Source organism: Sciurus vulgaris, assembly GCF_902686455.1.
Source record: "Sciurus vulgaris genome assembly, chromosome: 3".
Lineage (NCBI taxonomy): Eukaryota > Metazoa > Chordata > Mammalia > Rodentia > Sciuridae > Sciurus > Sciurus vulgaris.
This window is the reverse complement of record NC_136463.1, coordinates 5325431-5341993: the sequence shown is the minus strand read 5'-3', so window position 1 is coordinate 5341993 and position 16563 is coordinate 5325431. Positions and strand designations below refer to the sequence as shown.

The 16563-nt window shown below is 42.6% G+C and overlaps 1 protein-coding gene and 1 pseudogene across 5 annotated transcripts in view; both read right to left on the bottom strand.

The window, feature by feature from the left end:
• The window catches only part of RNF157 (ring finger protein 157), a 77529-nt gene that overhangs the window by 25911 nt on the left and 35055 nt on the right, over positions 1-16563 (bottom strand). The window lies entirely within an intron of this gene.
• LOC306657237 (shieldin complex subunit 2-like) lies at positions 13494-16480 on the bottom strand (annotated as a pseudogene). The gene has a single exon. The product of its transcript is annotated as a shieldin complex subunit 2-like (transcript).

Genomic DNA, 16563 nt, shown 5'->3' with positions numbered 1-16563 from the left:
AATGATGGGAATGCACTCTGAGAAACACATTCTTGGGCGACTTTGTCTTCCTGGGAACACGAGAGTGAACTCATACAAGCTAAGATGGTGAGGACATCACCAGGTGATATGATCTGATGGGACAACCACTGTATATTTGGTCCTTCCTTCACTGAAATGTAATTTTGCAGTACATGATTATAATTTAGAGAAAACCTACTGGTCTTTGTAGCTTTGCAAAACTGTGGTTCTCCTAGCTCACGAAGAGTCTACCTCCACAGTGCTGGGATCAGAAAACAGAATACCTAAGCTATAATCTAATTGTGCCTTTACAGACATCAACTGAATGGAGTTTTTCTTGGGAAACATAATTTAACTAAGGCACATGTGACTTTATGTATTCAGGGTGACTGCTGGTAATTCACACGTATGAATGTGATCCTTAGGACCACACAGTCAGGGCTGGGCATGTACTTAGCTCAGTGGTAGCGCATTTGCCTAGCAGGTGTGAGGACCTGAGTTTAACCCCCAGTACAGAAAACAGAAAACAAAAAAACACCCCAACCACAGTAAATCTAAGTTATTTGCATTGATTGTTCACTCTGTGGGCATTGTACAGAAAAATTCTTACTTTTTCATTGATACACGAAACACATATTCCTTAAAAGATGTTAGTTGCTTTTTTTAATGACAAAGCATTACATACTCAGTCAGAAAACTGGAAGAAACACAGAAGTGGAAATCAGTTCTCACTCCACCCCTCGGTAACACAGCACACGTTTCCAGAGGCACCCCTGCTCCCTGCTCCCTCCGCAAGGCGCAGGGCTGCTTCGCAGCTGCTGGGAGTCATTTTCACTAGAAGGAGAGAGGCTCCACTCATCCCCGTGCTCCCCGTGGGAAGCTGCTCCTGCTTCTCTGCCGATGTGAATGCTGTGGTGAGCACCCTTGTCCCTACACCCTGCGAGTTTGTTTATTTCCTTGGGACAGATTCCTAGAAGTGGAATTACTGGATCAAAGAGTAAGCACATTTGTACGACTTTAAAGAACATTTTGCCAGATTGTTCCACAGAGAGCTGACTCCTCTGAGTGGGGCAACAGGAGGCTTTGAAGTAGGAAAATGGGAATTCTGGTCCAGATCCCACTGTGGCCTGTTTCTCCACCCCCCACTTCCCAGGCTGTCATACTGAAGGAATTTAAAACAATTTTAAAATAAGCTTAAGCAAAAAGTAATTATGCAGGAAAATCCGACACAAATGCTAGTCTATTCTAAAGCCAAAATAAATGACTTCAGGATTAAAATTTTTTTCTGGAGTAGCAAAGTTAATCACTTCATTTGTGCAGGTACTTGGGAGTTATCCATAAATCCCACCTGAGTTAAAAAAAAAAAAAGATGGGTTCTTTCTTTTATTCTTCACCCTTCCTTCCCTATGCCTCCTACAAATGAAAAGAGAAAGAAAGGCCTGGTGCTCTTCAGCCTTCACCTCGCACATCCATCCCAAGATAACTATGGGAACGAGACACAAGTTCTCCAAGGGCAGGGGTGGACGGACTGACTGCTAATCCCCTCACACTTGAGTCCCCCAGACACACACAAGGAAGTAGTTGAAGACCTGTTCAGGAGAACCTCATCTTGACTGTGGGCTCCTACCTACCAGATGTGAGACTTGGAGGCCACTCATTCATACATAAACAGCATTACATGTGACACTAGCATAGGGTGTAAGGGGAGATTCAAAGCGGAAAAGGTAACAGCTTTCTAGAAGCTACATTCAAAGCCAGATGATGCAGCTACACAAGAAACTGCAGTATCAGAGAGAGAAATGGCACAGAAAAGGCAAAAATGAAGGAAGCAATCACTTCTAACCAGGTATCCTGGAAGAGGTGGTGGAGGATAATTGGAATTTGCAAATTCAAAGATGACAGAGCAGAGGGAACAGAAGCATCAGAGGTGAACTGAGGAAAACATTTTTCTGCCTTTAAAGTCTTCTGTCCTTCCTCTCTTCCAGTTTAGCCCACCGTTACTCTCTTAGCTTCTCAGTCTCCTTCCTTTTAAAAATCCCCAGGGTTGTGGAACAGCTCAGCGCTGGGAAGCTTGCCTGGCGTGCACAAGGTGCGTGTGGGTTCCAACCACAGACCAAACAAGCAAAAAACATTGGTGCGCCTTTTCCGCTCATCTACATTTCCTTAGCACACGCACCATTATTCTTTTGCTATATTTAAGGCAAAAGAATCACCTTCCATTTATTCCACTTAAACCCAAAGGCTTTGTTCTTACACTAGCAGGTAAGTGTAAAAGGAAGCAGACGACGCTGTCTTCCTGAGACTGAGGAGGACTGAGTTCAGGGCCCATCCAGGTCCAGAACGCTTCTGAAGTGACGCTCTCCTCAGTTTACATCCAGGGCTGCGCTTTCTCTCCTCGGGTCTTGAGAGCATAATTTGCTCCGCCTACAGTTCACTGAGCTAGGAAGTGAGTGGAGTCAAGAAGACCAAAGAGTCCCTTCTCTACATGAGCAACTGGCACCTTGGGCCAGGAAACGAGAATCACACACCTTCCACAGACAAAGGGAGATGGAAGGGCCTTCAACTTCTGACCTCAGCCTCGTAGGGCTTATGATAGGCCTTTCCATTCCTCACGCATCCCTCTGGAGTAAATAGACTCCTTTTATCTATTATTTTTTAAACTGGGGGTTGAGCTCAGGGCGTCACACAAACCAGGTAAGTGCTCTACCACTGAGCCGCACCCCAGTCCTTTTTATTTTTTTATTTTGAGACAGGGTCTTGCTAAGTAGTCCAGGCTGTCCTTAAACTTGTGATCCTCCTGCCTCAACCTCCCGAACTGCTGGAATTACAGGCATGCACCACCACTTTGGCATAAGTAAACTTTAAACAGACTTATGAAGGATACCTAAATGAGGTTTTTCATAATGAAAACAGGTTTCATATCAAGACTAATGAACAAAAATGAAATATGGTCCATTCAGGAATTTATGAACCAAACCTTATAGGTAACAGAGAAGTGAGGCCCAGGTGCCAGATTCCATTAATGTAACCAGGAAGTTCCAGCAAATGAAAACCCTCTTCATGGGGCAAAATGTGGGTAACTTTCACATGCCACAAAAAAGAAAGAAAGAAAGAAAGAATATGAGGAAACATTGAACTGAGCAGCCACCAACTACCAGCCATCCTGCGGAAGTCCTTCGCTATGCCCCCACCCCGCCGCCGGCAAGTACTTTATTATTTATTTATTTATTTATTAAAAAAAAAATTTTTAGTTGTAGATGGGCAAAATATCTTTATTTTATTCATTCATTTTTATGTGGTGCTGAGGATCAAGACCAGTGCCCCACGTAAGCCAGGCAAGCACTCTACCACTGAGCCATAACCCCAGTCTGGCATTTTACTTTAAATCATGGTAAAATACACAAAACTTGAAACCTACCATCCTCACTATTGTCAAGCACACAGCACAATGGCATTAAGGACATTCGCATCCACATTTTTGAACAACTACTTCCACCCTGCAGTCTCAGAGCAGATACACTCTTACTTTCTGCTTTTAACATGAAATATGAAGAGATACGCCTCCACTCCCACCAGACTGTAAGTCCCTGCAGGAAAGACATAGGAAGAACTAAAATATGGTTGCCATTTTGCAGGTAAAGAAACAGAATCAAAAGATGTGTGTAATTAGCCAAGGTTCCAGGTCTAATGTGCAGCAGAACCATGACCTGAACCCAGGTGTGTCTGACTGCAAAAGTCCTGTTCTGTCTCCTGCAGCTGCCCGAGTTCTGCAGGAAACATCTGCAGCCTGTCTTGACCACTGGCACCCTAGGAACCCGAGGAGGGTGCAGGAAGTCCATAACACTGCACAGTGCCAAGCACCGGTCAGGCTCTGGAAGCTACGAAACTCCTGACTACAGCCTTACACTAAGGTGGCACTGCATACAAAAGCACAGCTCACGCCACACTCCTTTTACATTTAACAGCAGTATCTGGGTTCTACACAGAGAACAGCATAACGAAATCCTGCCTGTGAGATCTAATGAAACTGCAGAAGATACGAATGTTTTACGGCATGGTGAAGTCAGAGGACACTGCCAGCAGCCCCGGCACCTGTTTGCCTTCCACCCAAGATGCTCAAAGCTGTGTTACTGACAGATGTCTCTAAAGCACAGTAATTTCCCCTCTGCATGGTTTTCAAAGTATGAAGACATTTGTCCATTCATTTTGCACTCTCATAGTCCTGAGCACTGACCTGCTGGGATACGGTGACAAGCCAAGAAAACCTCTTGGGCCTGTCTATAAAGTGGCCCACTGACATGAGAGTTTGCACTGATTGCACTACACACCTGGGCACAATACCTTCCCAGGACTGGCCTGCTTGGGCCTGTATAATATAACAATAACTTAAATCCCAAATACCTCGGAAGCATAGTTCTGGCTCAGCCAGAAGACTCAGGTGGACCCTGGGAGTCTGCCAGCAGCCTGCGTCTGCCGATCCAGCTCTTCTCTGGCCATCTATCCTGGAGAGCTTACTTCCTTGTAAGTGCACCCCGCATTGGCAAAGCGCCACCTGGTGTCCAAATATGGGACTGCCAGTCTGGACCCTCTGGAGGGAGGAGTGCAGGTGCAGGTGTGTGTAAATATCAACTATACCTTCTGAATTTTTTTACGGCTCTGATCTCACATATCTTGATAAACTATCCCTAAATCCGTACTCACATTCTTGTCATAGAAAATATGCTCAAAGTGCCTATGAGATAAGGGTGATTTTACTCCACTTGCAAATTATTGGGCAATGCCCAGTAGTCTATAACTTATTAATTTCAATAAAAAGTTTCTTTAAAAGTACATAATTTTCCATTCTTTGCTATGAGGCGTGATCACATCACATCACATAAGTTAGTGCAAACTACGATGGTCATGTTGTCACTGCCATTCTCAGATGAAGAGCTGTCCCTGCGGCTTCTGCTGGTCAGTGTGTGTGTATTTTAATTTTTTGACAGCTTCATATTAATCATAATGCTCTGGATTTTCTTCAGATAACAGAAACCATTCAATTTTTTTAGTCCACTTTGGGAGAGGAGGCAGAATTATTAAAACTAATGAACACTTTGGCAACTCTAGAAATCACAGGAAGGCTCAAGATGAGGCACCAGGAAAGCATATGCAGCTTGCTGAGGACACATGCAGGCAGTGACAGAGTTCACACCTGTCCTCCGCCCTCCTCACCCAGTCATCCTCCAGCTCAGGGACTCTGAGACCCACATGGGGTGCTTCTAACAAGTACTGCTGTCTCAGGGCCCTGCTCCAGAGTTCCAATTTAGGTGCTCTGGGGTGGGGACCAAGATTCTACATTTTAATAAGTATTCTAACTGATTCTGATGTAGGTGGTTAGTGCTTCATTATACACCAAAATTAATTTGCATGAAAATGGTTAGATTAAATAAATGTTTTCTCACCTAAAAAAGTAACACATGCCTAATGCACCGATAAAAAAATGAGGAAAGGAAAAAAGGTAATGCATGCCTATTATGAAAAAATCCAACTGTTACAGAAACAGAGAAAGTAGAAAGTAGAAGTTGTCCATTACCCTATCTTAAGCTCATCACAACATACACATTCATTTTAAAACTTAATTTAATATTTTTGCAAATACAGGATCATATGGTTTTATATGCTGCTTTTTTCAGTTAATGATGCATCTCTTCTATGACCAAGTTCATTATTTTCTAAACTTTGGTTACCTGCATCTCAATTACTCCCAATGTTAACATCTTGTATGAACAGAACAATGACTGAAACCAGATTTCATGATTCTATACTACTAACTAATCCACAAATCTTATTCTGATTTATCAGTTTTTTGTACTCATGTCTTTTTCTGGCTCAGAATGCATTATAGGATCCCACATTATATTTTCCCCAAGCTTTATATAATTAAAAATTTCTAACAGAAAGGTTGAAAGAATCTTCCAGTGATGATCAGAACATTACCTAGATTCTACCATTAACAAAGTATTAGTACTTATTTTGGCATATGCTTGTAGTCCCAGCCCCTGGGAGACTGAAATATTAAAAGTTCTCTCTTTACCTTCCTGAGGTAGTCTTTTCTGATCAACCTCCAAATAAATCTGAACACGGCATTAACTGCCATGTCTTTTTATGGTCTCTTCAAGGCAGTGACAGTTGCTACTGGTTTGAAATAATCTTGATATGCTCCACAGCTGCTTTGTGGAATCTCTCTCATTCTGGGTTTGCCTGATGTTCTCACACAATAGACCAGCTCACGCATGTCTGGCAGGAATCCCACAGAAGAGACGCTCTCTTCAGGGTCATTCTAGGAGCGTTGACCACCTAAGATGGTGAGTGCCCAAAACTTAGTGCTTTGCATTCTGTAATTAATAAGTGTCTCATAGGAAGAAACTTTGAGACTATGTAAATATTTATCAGCATACTTTTATTTTATTTATTCATTTATTTATTTATTTATTTATTTATTTATTTATTTTTTGCAGTGCTGGGGATCAAAGCCAGGGACACTCTACCACTTACTCCCCAGCCCTTTTTAATTGTGATTATGATTTGTTATTGTTATTATTTTGAGACAGGGTCTTACTAAGTTGCCAAAGTGGCCTCAGACTTGAGATCCTCCTGCCTCAGCCTCCAGAATTGCAGGGACTACAGGCATAAGCCACCATGCCCCACTCATCAACACACTTGTGCCAACTGATTTTATCATTCATTGATGATTCTTGCCTAGAACAATAATTACTGAGGCGTTTGTCTACTAGTGACTTTCCATTTCCATCCCTCCTGTAATTGGGATTTTACAGGAAGGAAGTACTGCCCTTTCTCTGCCATTCATTCATTCATTCTTTACTGAGGCTATTAAAAAAAAAAAAGTGCTAAAAATCTGCTCCCAAAGAGAAAGAAAATAATTTCAGACAACTTGTAATTAAAGTAGAAAGTATTTATTTCTTGCACTGTGCAACATTATTTAAAAAAAATAATTAGCATGAGGCGAACTCTAGAAATAATGCAATAATTTATGTCAAAAATTAAATGGCTACTATGGAAATCAACATCAAAGGGCATATCAATAACCCATTATGGCTCTATGTGTTTTTGGTACCAGGGGTTGAACCCATAGGCACTTAACCACTAAGCCACATCCCCAGCCACTTTTCATATTTTATTTAAAGGCAGGATCTCGTTAAGTTGCTTAGGCCTCACTAAGCTGCTGAGGTTGGCTCTGAACGCGCAATCCTCCTGCCTCAGCCTCACGCCGCTGGGATGAAAGGTGTGCGTTAAAAATATTTTTTAGGGTTTGTGCATTTCAATACTGTTTTATTCCTTTGATGCTTGGTTGCTGCTCTGCTCCCTCTACTTCTCCTCTCTCACACATTAGCATGTCCGAAGCTTGCCAGTCACTATTTTGAGACTGGTGATGCTTTAGAATATTTTCTCAGGTCAGTGTCGGGGCAGCACCATTGAGACTCTGCTTGAAAGCCATGAAGTGAACACACGTTTGCCTATTTAGCCAGCCGCAGCACTGAGATGGTCTGTATGGAGACAGAAGTGGACCAGAATGACACGATCTGTGTCATTACTGTGAAGTGAACCCTTTGGCACTCATTTTCCCTCCTCGTGGGAAGTCAATCATCAGTTCAGTGAGAGTGGTAAGCATAAAGCCGAGAAGATGCAGGACGTTCTTTTCACCCAAGTCAAAGCCGTGAAGGAGATACCAAGAGGGTGTCACAAGACGACCCTGAACACAAACGCGCTTTGTGCTCAGACTTGGCTATCAAAGAACTCCATCCAAGAAAGCTGATAGGTCTCCTGGCAGGAAGTACACAGGAGCAATGTAATGGCTAGTGAAGTCACACTTAAGGTTGACTTTTTCCAAATACTTCAGTAATTATCTTAAGCAATTGCCCAGTTAAGCAATTCTCTGTTCCTAACAGGACAAGAAGAGTGCCAGCAACCCACCTTGGAGCAAAGCACACATCACAAGACTGCACGGGCCTTGGCTACTGACCGTCACAGACCCACTTTCTCTCTCTGCTTAGGGTCTGGGTCTCATCTCATTGCATGGGAGTACTGAGATGCTCAGCACCACTTTGACACCAAGCTCAAGTACACAGCTATGTGCACTGCTTATGTGACAAACGAAAGTTACTTGCCTTCTAGGCCCTGTGGCAGGAGGGCTCCCCTCTCAACAGACTACACCTCCACCGACCACAGTGTGCTCTGAAATAAAAGCTATCCTCCGAAGACACCGCTTTTAGATGTGAAGGACCAGCTCATTTTAGGCACAGTTAAAAGGGAAGAGCGGCGCTCTCAGCGAAGCCTCGCGGCCTCTCTTCCGTGCAGCGACTGGTCACGGCTAAAGGTCAGAGCCATTCCCTGCAGACCAGCCACCCTTTGTGTCCAGTTTGCAAATAAACAATCAACTTTCTTTTTTCTTTCTTTTTTCGGTGGTGCTAGGGATTGAACCCAGGGCCTTGTGCCTGCTAGGGTGAACCAACTTTCAAGCAAGAGATTCTGAGATGCCTGACACTGTATGTGCCATGTTTGGAGAAGCAGGCACCAGTATTGGTCTAAACAGGTATTTAAAAATACGCAACCTCATAAATATGTATATATATGTCCCCTGCCCCGCAAAGCTTTAGAATGTTCTAATGGCGCCAAGTGTTGGCTCTCCGGATATTTTAAAATAGAGATATTTCCTCTTGTCCAATTATTATTTTTTTAATTTATTTTTTGTCCAATTATTGACAAGGGCAAGAGGACCAAAATATTCCCCATCCCCATTACAAACACAAAAAGTAAATCTGGGGCTGGGGATGTAGCTCAGTGGTGGAGAGCTTGTCTGGCATGCATGAGGTCCTGGGTTCAATCCCCAGTACCATGAAAACAAATAAACCTGTAAACTGGTCTTCAAGTTGAAAACCTCTAAGCTGTCATTGTATATCCCAATGAAATGTACTGACTCTAAAAGGAGTTGTCAAGTCTCTTTCCCTTGTTCCTGGAAGGAAAATCTTCTCTGAAGTCTACTAGGTTGTAAGTCTCAGCTCTGGCTTGAGATAAAGAATAATAATATGTAATACAGAAACAGTTTATTAGCCAAATATATGGAATACAGAGCCCTGGCAAGGTCTGGCTCCCTGAACACTATATTTGCAGATATGACCCCAGGAAGAAAGACATAACTCAATCAGTAACCCTAATAACATTATATTTTTGTTAGTTAATCCTAAAAGATGGAAGCCATATTTAATTAGAACAAACTGCATAAAATAAAAAGTCACAGAATACGTCTGATAGTTTTAATTTCTATGTTATTAATACAAAGACCTGCAGAAACCCTGATGGAAACATTTATTCTGTGCTAATTTACAAGGTGGCATTGGCTCCATTTTGTCCTGCTGTTTCCAAAAGTTCTGAAAGTTCTGACTATTCTTCAATTGCCCCTCACCAGCAGTGGGTAGCTGAGATTATATGAACCAATTGATATTTTTGGCTGGTAAGTTTAAAGTTCATTTAAATACTGCATATACAAAAATCTAGTGCCTAGAACTATCAGGTTAGACAGTGAAGCTCAGAGACAAAATGCAAACATCCACAGTACATGGTGTTCAGCACACAGCGGCAAGGACCATCAGGCACGGGCCTCCCCTCCTCCTGTTCTAGCTCGCCCCTCCCGTGGCCTCCTTCCTGAGCACTGCATCTGTCACTGCCTGTCACCTATGCCCTCTCATGCCATCCTTATGAATCTCCACTCCTGGAGTCACGTCCTTCCACACCTCCAATTTTCCTATTCTCAGCAACCTCTTGTTTTTACTGATTCCCTGTATGCCACTAACACCCTGGACACACACCCACAATCGCAGTGATGTGGAAGGCTGAGGTAGGAGGACTGCAAGTTTGAGGGCAGCCTGGGCAACTTAGCAAGACCCCGTTTCAGAATGAAAAGTAAAAATGGCCGGGGATGTGGCTCAGTGTTAAGAGTACTGCTAGGTTCAATCCCAGTACCCCCCAAAAAAGGCCCTGAACTTAGAGTGTATAAAAAGAAGACAGATCCAGAATTCAGTGGGAAGTCAAAAGTTACAAGAGATTTAGTAACTGGCCACTAACACATAAATTATGGAAAGGGGAAGATTTATGGTGGATAAACCTGCACCATCTTGACTAGGTGACAGCAGCTGACACCAGCAATAGGTCATATGATATTATGGGCCTCTGATACAAGGCAAAGAGAAAGGCCCTGGGGTATTCTTCCCTTAAATCCATGACTCTGACCTTGTGATGTTTCATAAGAAAACATCAGACAATCCCAAATCAAGGGAAATTCTGCAAAATATCCCAACCAGCACATTTCAAAATTGTCAAAATCATAAAAAACTAGGAAGCTGTCACAGACTGAAGGAGATAAAAGAGACAAAACAACCCAAAGTAACATGGTATCCTGGATTAGTCCCTGAAACAAAAAAGGACAGAGGAGTAGAAAAAATGGTTAAATCCCAATAAACTCTGTATGGCCTTTTGTTTTCACTCCTGATGTAGCTGAGCTTTTTTTAGTTTGGATAGATGTGTCATGGTCATGTGACCTCAGGGGAAGCTGGGCAAAGGGCACACGGGAGCTTCTATCTTTGAGATTCTTCTATAAATCATAAATCATTATTTTAAAAATAAGTCTAAGAGGCCTGGGGAAATAGCTCAGTTGGTAGAGAGCTTGCCTCGCATGCACAAGACCCTGGGTTCAATCGCCAGCACCACCAAAAAAAAAAAAAAAAAAAAAAGTCCAAGAGAAATGCTGAGATTAAATGGAAAGAGCAGAGGACCTACCTGTGGAAGATTCTTATACTTCCAGTTGTGTGATTTTAGACAAACTGTTTTGCCCCGCTGACCCTCCATTTCCTCATCAGTATAACGCGTTATCATATCTGCTGCATAATTTCCTAGATTGAAGTTTATTCATCAAGGTCCAGGCAGGGAAACCATGCCATATCGGTTGCTTTAACAGGGAGGATTTACTATAAGGAACAAGCTAAACAGTATCAGAGAACAGAAAGGGGACACTGAGTGGTCAGAAAAAGAGCAGGTGGCAGCTCCCTCCCCTAGGGCTGAGGGAGCCAAGGGGAAGGCTGGGGTCCTCTTCAGCTGGGCCTGCTTCTAGGTTTGTGGGGGTGGGCACGTGGACACACGCACACACTCCCACACACCTGGAGGAGGCAACGACTGCAGCCCCCACCCAGGCAGGAGGCCTTGCTGGGACTGGGGTCCCAGGCACAGGTAGCCTGAGGGGAGCAGCCAGCCCTGAAGAATGGGAGCTGCCAGCAGGCACCACAGACCAGCGCAGAGGGTGGCTGGGGCTGGGCCATAGCGCTTCCCTGTCCTTAACTGCCCCAGTGTGACAGCTGTGCAGAGTGCTGCCTGCCGGCATGTTCATTCTATAGGGGGCTAGGCTGACTGCTTGCTCTCCCTCTCTTAAAAATGCTTTAACGTGTGGATCAGCAGAGGACATAAACCTCCCATGTTACCAGCATTAAAAATTTCAGCAAGGGAAGAACATGGCTGAGGACACCCTCTGCTGTGCAGCCGCACCGACCTTCACCATCTGGTTCGCCTGCCCACCGGGGCTGCTGCTGAAGATGAGGCAGGACGGCTTACGTCTGTACAGAGAGCAGCTGTTTTACTTGACCGAAGCCTGGCGAGGCCACCGCAGGCGGACAAGGCAGCAAGTGTACCACAGGGATGCTCTTGATGGAGCCAATTGTTAAGCTATCTGATCCAGGGCTCTTGGCTTTTACAGGATTTTGTAGGACTGTTTCATTAAAATTTAAGGCCACTGTGTGTTTCTTTAAAAGCCGAAAAAGTTAACCAAATTTTTCTTTGAAATGCAACACCACTAAGTACAGTTTCCTGTAAGACAGGCATACAATGACAACAGGAAACAGAGGTGAGAGTGTACCCTGGGTTTCAATATGTTTCAAAGAAATTTCGAGGAAATTCCTACAACCCGGATGCTTTAGAGTCTCTGCTGAATACCACAGCAGTTCTCTGTGCACTGGACAAATCAAAAGTCCAAACACATAGTGGCATTTTTCAAGTCAACTTGCCAAGTTCCTTTCTCCACGCTTCTGTAAGCCACATCCACACCTCAGTCTTTACTTCTCCCTTTGCATCACGGGTATGCGTGTGAATGTGTCTGATCTGCTCTTTGAGATGATAAGCTGGAGGGACAATCCATGCTGCAGCGAGTCACCTTTGTACCACCCGAGGACTCACACCTGCACAGGCAGAAGGCAGAGGCAGGTCCTGGTAGAATGAATATGTGAACACTGAGATCCTTAGCACCGTAAAGCACGTGCCCCACGGGGACTGGCTACAATTCCAGTACTTGCCTCACAGACTAAATGGCAGACTAGCACAATTAATGCTCACAAAACACAGGCCACCGAGTGTGTGTGTGTGTGCGTGTGTGTGTGTGTGTGTGTGTGTGTGTGTTGCTTAAGTGCCTCACTGTTGCTGAGGCTGACTTTGAACTCATAGTCCTCCTGCCTCAGCCTCCCGAGCTGCTGGGATTACAGGCGTGTACCACTGCACCTGGCCACCAAGTGTTTTTTAATTAAGAGTTTGTGAAGGGCTAGGGTTGTGGTTCAGTGGTAGCACGCTAGCCAAGCATGTGTGAGGCCCTGGGTTCGATCCTCAGCACCACATGAAAATAAAGGTACTGTGACCCCCTACAACTAAAACATTTATAAAAAAATAAAAATAAAAGAGTTTGTGGAATAATATTTATTGTTTATCTAGTACTTAATATTTCTTAAGCTAAGATGCTCTGGTCCTGTCAGTGACCTGTGGCAAGAGTGAAGAAAGAAGACAAAACAAATACAATACCAGAATCTAGAAGATACAGGTCCTCGCCTGAGTTCTGTCACACAAGCAAGTAATTTAATGTCTCTGGACATCAGTGTCCCATCTGTAAAATGGGATTTGCAGCCTACATCTATTTTCAGGGGGTGACAGAGATAAAATAACAATGAAAACTCACACCGTGCTATGGTGTGTTGGTATGGTACGTTATCATTAATGATTACTTTTAGCAATAATATTATCTTCATTAAAGGACTCTACTTGTAATGACTTTTTTTTTTTTTTTTTTTTTTTTGATACCGGGGATTGAACTCAGAGCACTTGACCACATCCCCAACCCTATTTCGTATTTTACTTAGAGAAAGGGTCTCACTGAGTTGCTTAGTGCCTTGCTGTTGCTGAGGCTGGCTTTGAACTGGTGCTCCTCCTGCCTCAACTTCCCAAGCTGCTGGAATTACAGGCACGGCACTGGAATGCCATTTTGAATGCTTGGTAAAAAGAATGTACAAAATGAAATTTAAGCAATTAAGTAAGTACCTCATTTCTAAATCCCAAATCCAAATTACTTGGAATAAATGCAGTTAGGATACATCTCACTTTGTTGTGACCCTGGAGAATTATTTTTTTTTTCTTTATAAAATATTTATATTTAAGAAGCCCAAAACAAAATCCCCATCATTCATTTAAAAGACAAATCATTTCAGTACTTCCTCCTTGGAATGTCTACAACTTCCTTGTGTGGTCTCAGAGAAGGGTTCCATGCTTTACATGGGTCAGGACAGATATCCAGTAGGTAGAAATCATGTTGCAATGGTAGCTGTTTTCGTCTAAGACAAAAAGGCTCTGAATCTTCAACACACAAGGCTCTGTGCTATCTGCCAACAAGGAGAGAAGCAGGTCTGCTGCAACCATCCCATAGGTGACCTCTGAGGACGGTACTATCACTCTGTTGAGACAGTGTGGAGAAATGTTGAGAAGAGTCTTCTCTGTCAGCTCTGATCCTACATAAATGCAAATGTTATGTGTTCCATCAGCTATAGTCATTAAAGCTGGCCTATAATATGTTTTCTTCCTCGCAAATGGCAAGCAGCTAAGACACTGTCTGTAGATTTTGTTTTCATCTGTTTCTAGTTCCAATCCACATTTTGCACAGCCAGTATATATAATGTTGGGAAGAAAGGAGAAGATACTCTTCAGGGAACTGTGAGCATTTAGAGCTATCTTCTGAGCTGCTGCAACAGGAAATACTAGTTCTAAAATTTGAGCTTTAATTAGAACCACTCCTGAATACTTATCCTTTAGATGGGTTGCTAAGTCGGACATCTTGACCAAAGTTGGTGCACTATTTTGAAATTTTGTTTTAAATGTAATTGCCCTTATATCATCATCAAACAGACATTCACAGGATGACCATGGTGTTGTATGCAATTCTAGGTTTTCTAGTGTGCAGTTGTGCTGAACCAAGAGATATTTAAATTCCCAGATATAATCTTTTTTCCTTTGAAGTTGAGGGTACCAGGCTGCTCCAGGACCCCATTATACAAGCACATAGTGTTGACCTTGGGCCTGTTCCACTGTTAACATAACTTTCCTTTGCTTCTGTCCTCTGTAACTGTATAATGACTCTGTCAGTGATATCCACAACTCTGAGTACTGCATGGACTAATATATCAGGTTGAAGTCGCTCCAATTCTACAAACTCTATACTGTTCCCTCTCTGAGGCTGCCTCTGTGGAAGATCTTTGAGATAGAAATGGTTTGAAGACACATATGCCAGTAAATCCTGAAGTGCAACATCGCTAACTATACCGGAATATTCTTCTGGCTGGACAGATGAAAAACTCCTGAGATTTAATAACTGACTGGTGAATGCTGATTGGAGTACTATCTCACCAATCCACTGATCATCATGAATAACAACATCTGTGAGTAAAATTATATCTCCGAGAAATACTGTAAGTGCCCAAAATGCTGCGGTTCTCCAAAGAAAAACCTTCTTCTTAATTTCCGATTGATCAATTACTATAATTGTTGCTAAGGGCACTTTAGAGCCAGAATTGGCTCCAGATTTTATGTTTATTTCTTTCACATGACATGGAGTTAGCACCATAGCTAAACAATTATACTTCTGACTTTTAGAATCACAATTTTTTATTAATGATATATTTTTAATACCCTTAAATTCAGACACATTTCTCTGGCCCATTGCTATGGTAGAATCTCTTGCATTAGAACCCAACTCCATTTTCTTAGACACTTTAAAGACTTTAGACAGAGCTTTAGAATGGCCTGATTTATCTTCAGAACTCCAACTTCTTTTAACAGCACTTTTCTGAAAGGTATTTAGTTGGGAACACAGTATTCCTGAGCGACACAACTCAATACAAATCTCATTTGGTGGCAGTTTATCTTCAGAACTGAAAAGTTCTTGAGATCCTGTATTGTCTTCAACATCTTTTTCAGGGTTTATGTGAATACTCTTTTTTTCAGGGCAAATAGGACTAAAAAGGTCTAAGGAATATGTTTCCTTTTGTCCACTTTCATGTCCTTCTGTAAAATCATCCTTAGACTGAATCAAATTATCTTCAGTTATTCTTACTTCCCCATGACTTGCCTTTGGTTTAGTCTCCATGTATACAATCCCTTTATTTATAGAATTCAGAGCTTTATCCTCCCTTTGAGTTAAAAAAGCAAACTGACTAGAAGTCATTATATTCAGAAATTCAGTGTCAGTAGATGTTTTAAGGTTTGAGACCTTCCTAACTGCTCCATCAGACCTTGGCTCATCCACTGCATTAGAGGAAAAGAATTCCAGACACTGGTTTTGCACGTCATGGTGTTCTGCTGGCTTGTACTTTGTTTCTATAGCTTCTAGATCTACATTAGTTTGTTCAGTACTATCAACCAAATCCAACACAACTGCACATTTATGATCTAACTGAAAGGAATTTGTTTGAAAGTTGTGACCACATATGTTTGACTCATTTCTAGGATGTTCATCTGTAATTTTATTATTTTCACATTGAATCTTTTCATACTTTTCTTCTTCAGGTAAATGCTGAACTGTGCCCTTAAATCCATATATTTGCACATTAGAGTTGGTTACATCACTCAGCCCTGAGGGGTGAATCTTCAGGAATTTTATATTCCGTGTTTCTGAAGTCGAATATGTCAAGTCATCTTTCACCTGAACACATCTACTCACAGAGCTCACTGAACAACAACCACTTAGACCAGCTGGAGGGCCAGTAACAGCTTGAGGTTTGACAGACTTTGAGATTGTTGGGCTCCTGGTTTTCATCCTTCAGATACAAAGAATGCTAATTGTACAAAAGCTGAATTTTTTTTCCAGGGATTTGCAGTGGACATTAAGGTTGTTCTCTGTGATACTGTCATTTTTAGTGGACCAGCTGGAGCACCCCAAAATATGTGAACTTGAGATCCTACACTCATAATTTGTTTTCTTTACTCGATAGATTATCTCAATAAGTTTTGGGTCTTCTTCCTTCAACTGTGAACTCCATTATCAAAACCAAATCAGAAGGCTCAAACGTTTCCTGGAGTCTTTATCAACGTGATGTAAACTGATGCTCGCTGTGCATCCCCAAGCGCGGAGGGGACAGTGCTGTTTCCCAAACTTACCTGGTGATGGAAGCCGCTTCTTCACAGGACAGCTCCCAGTAAGTCTGCATGCTTGAAAAC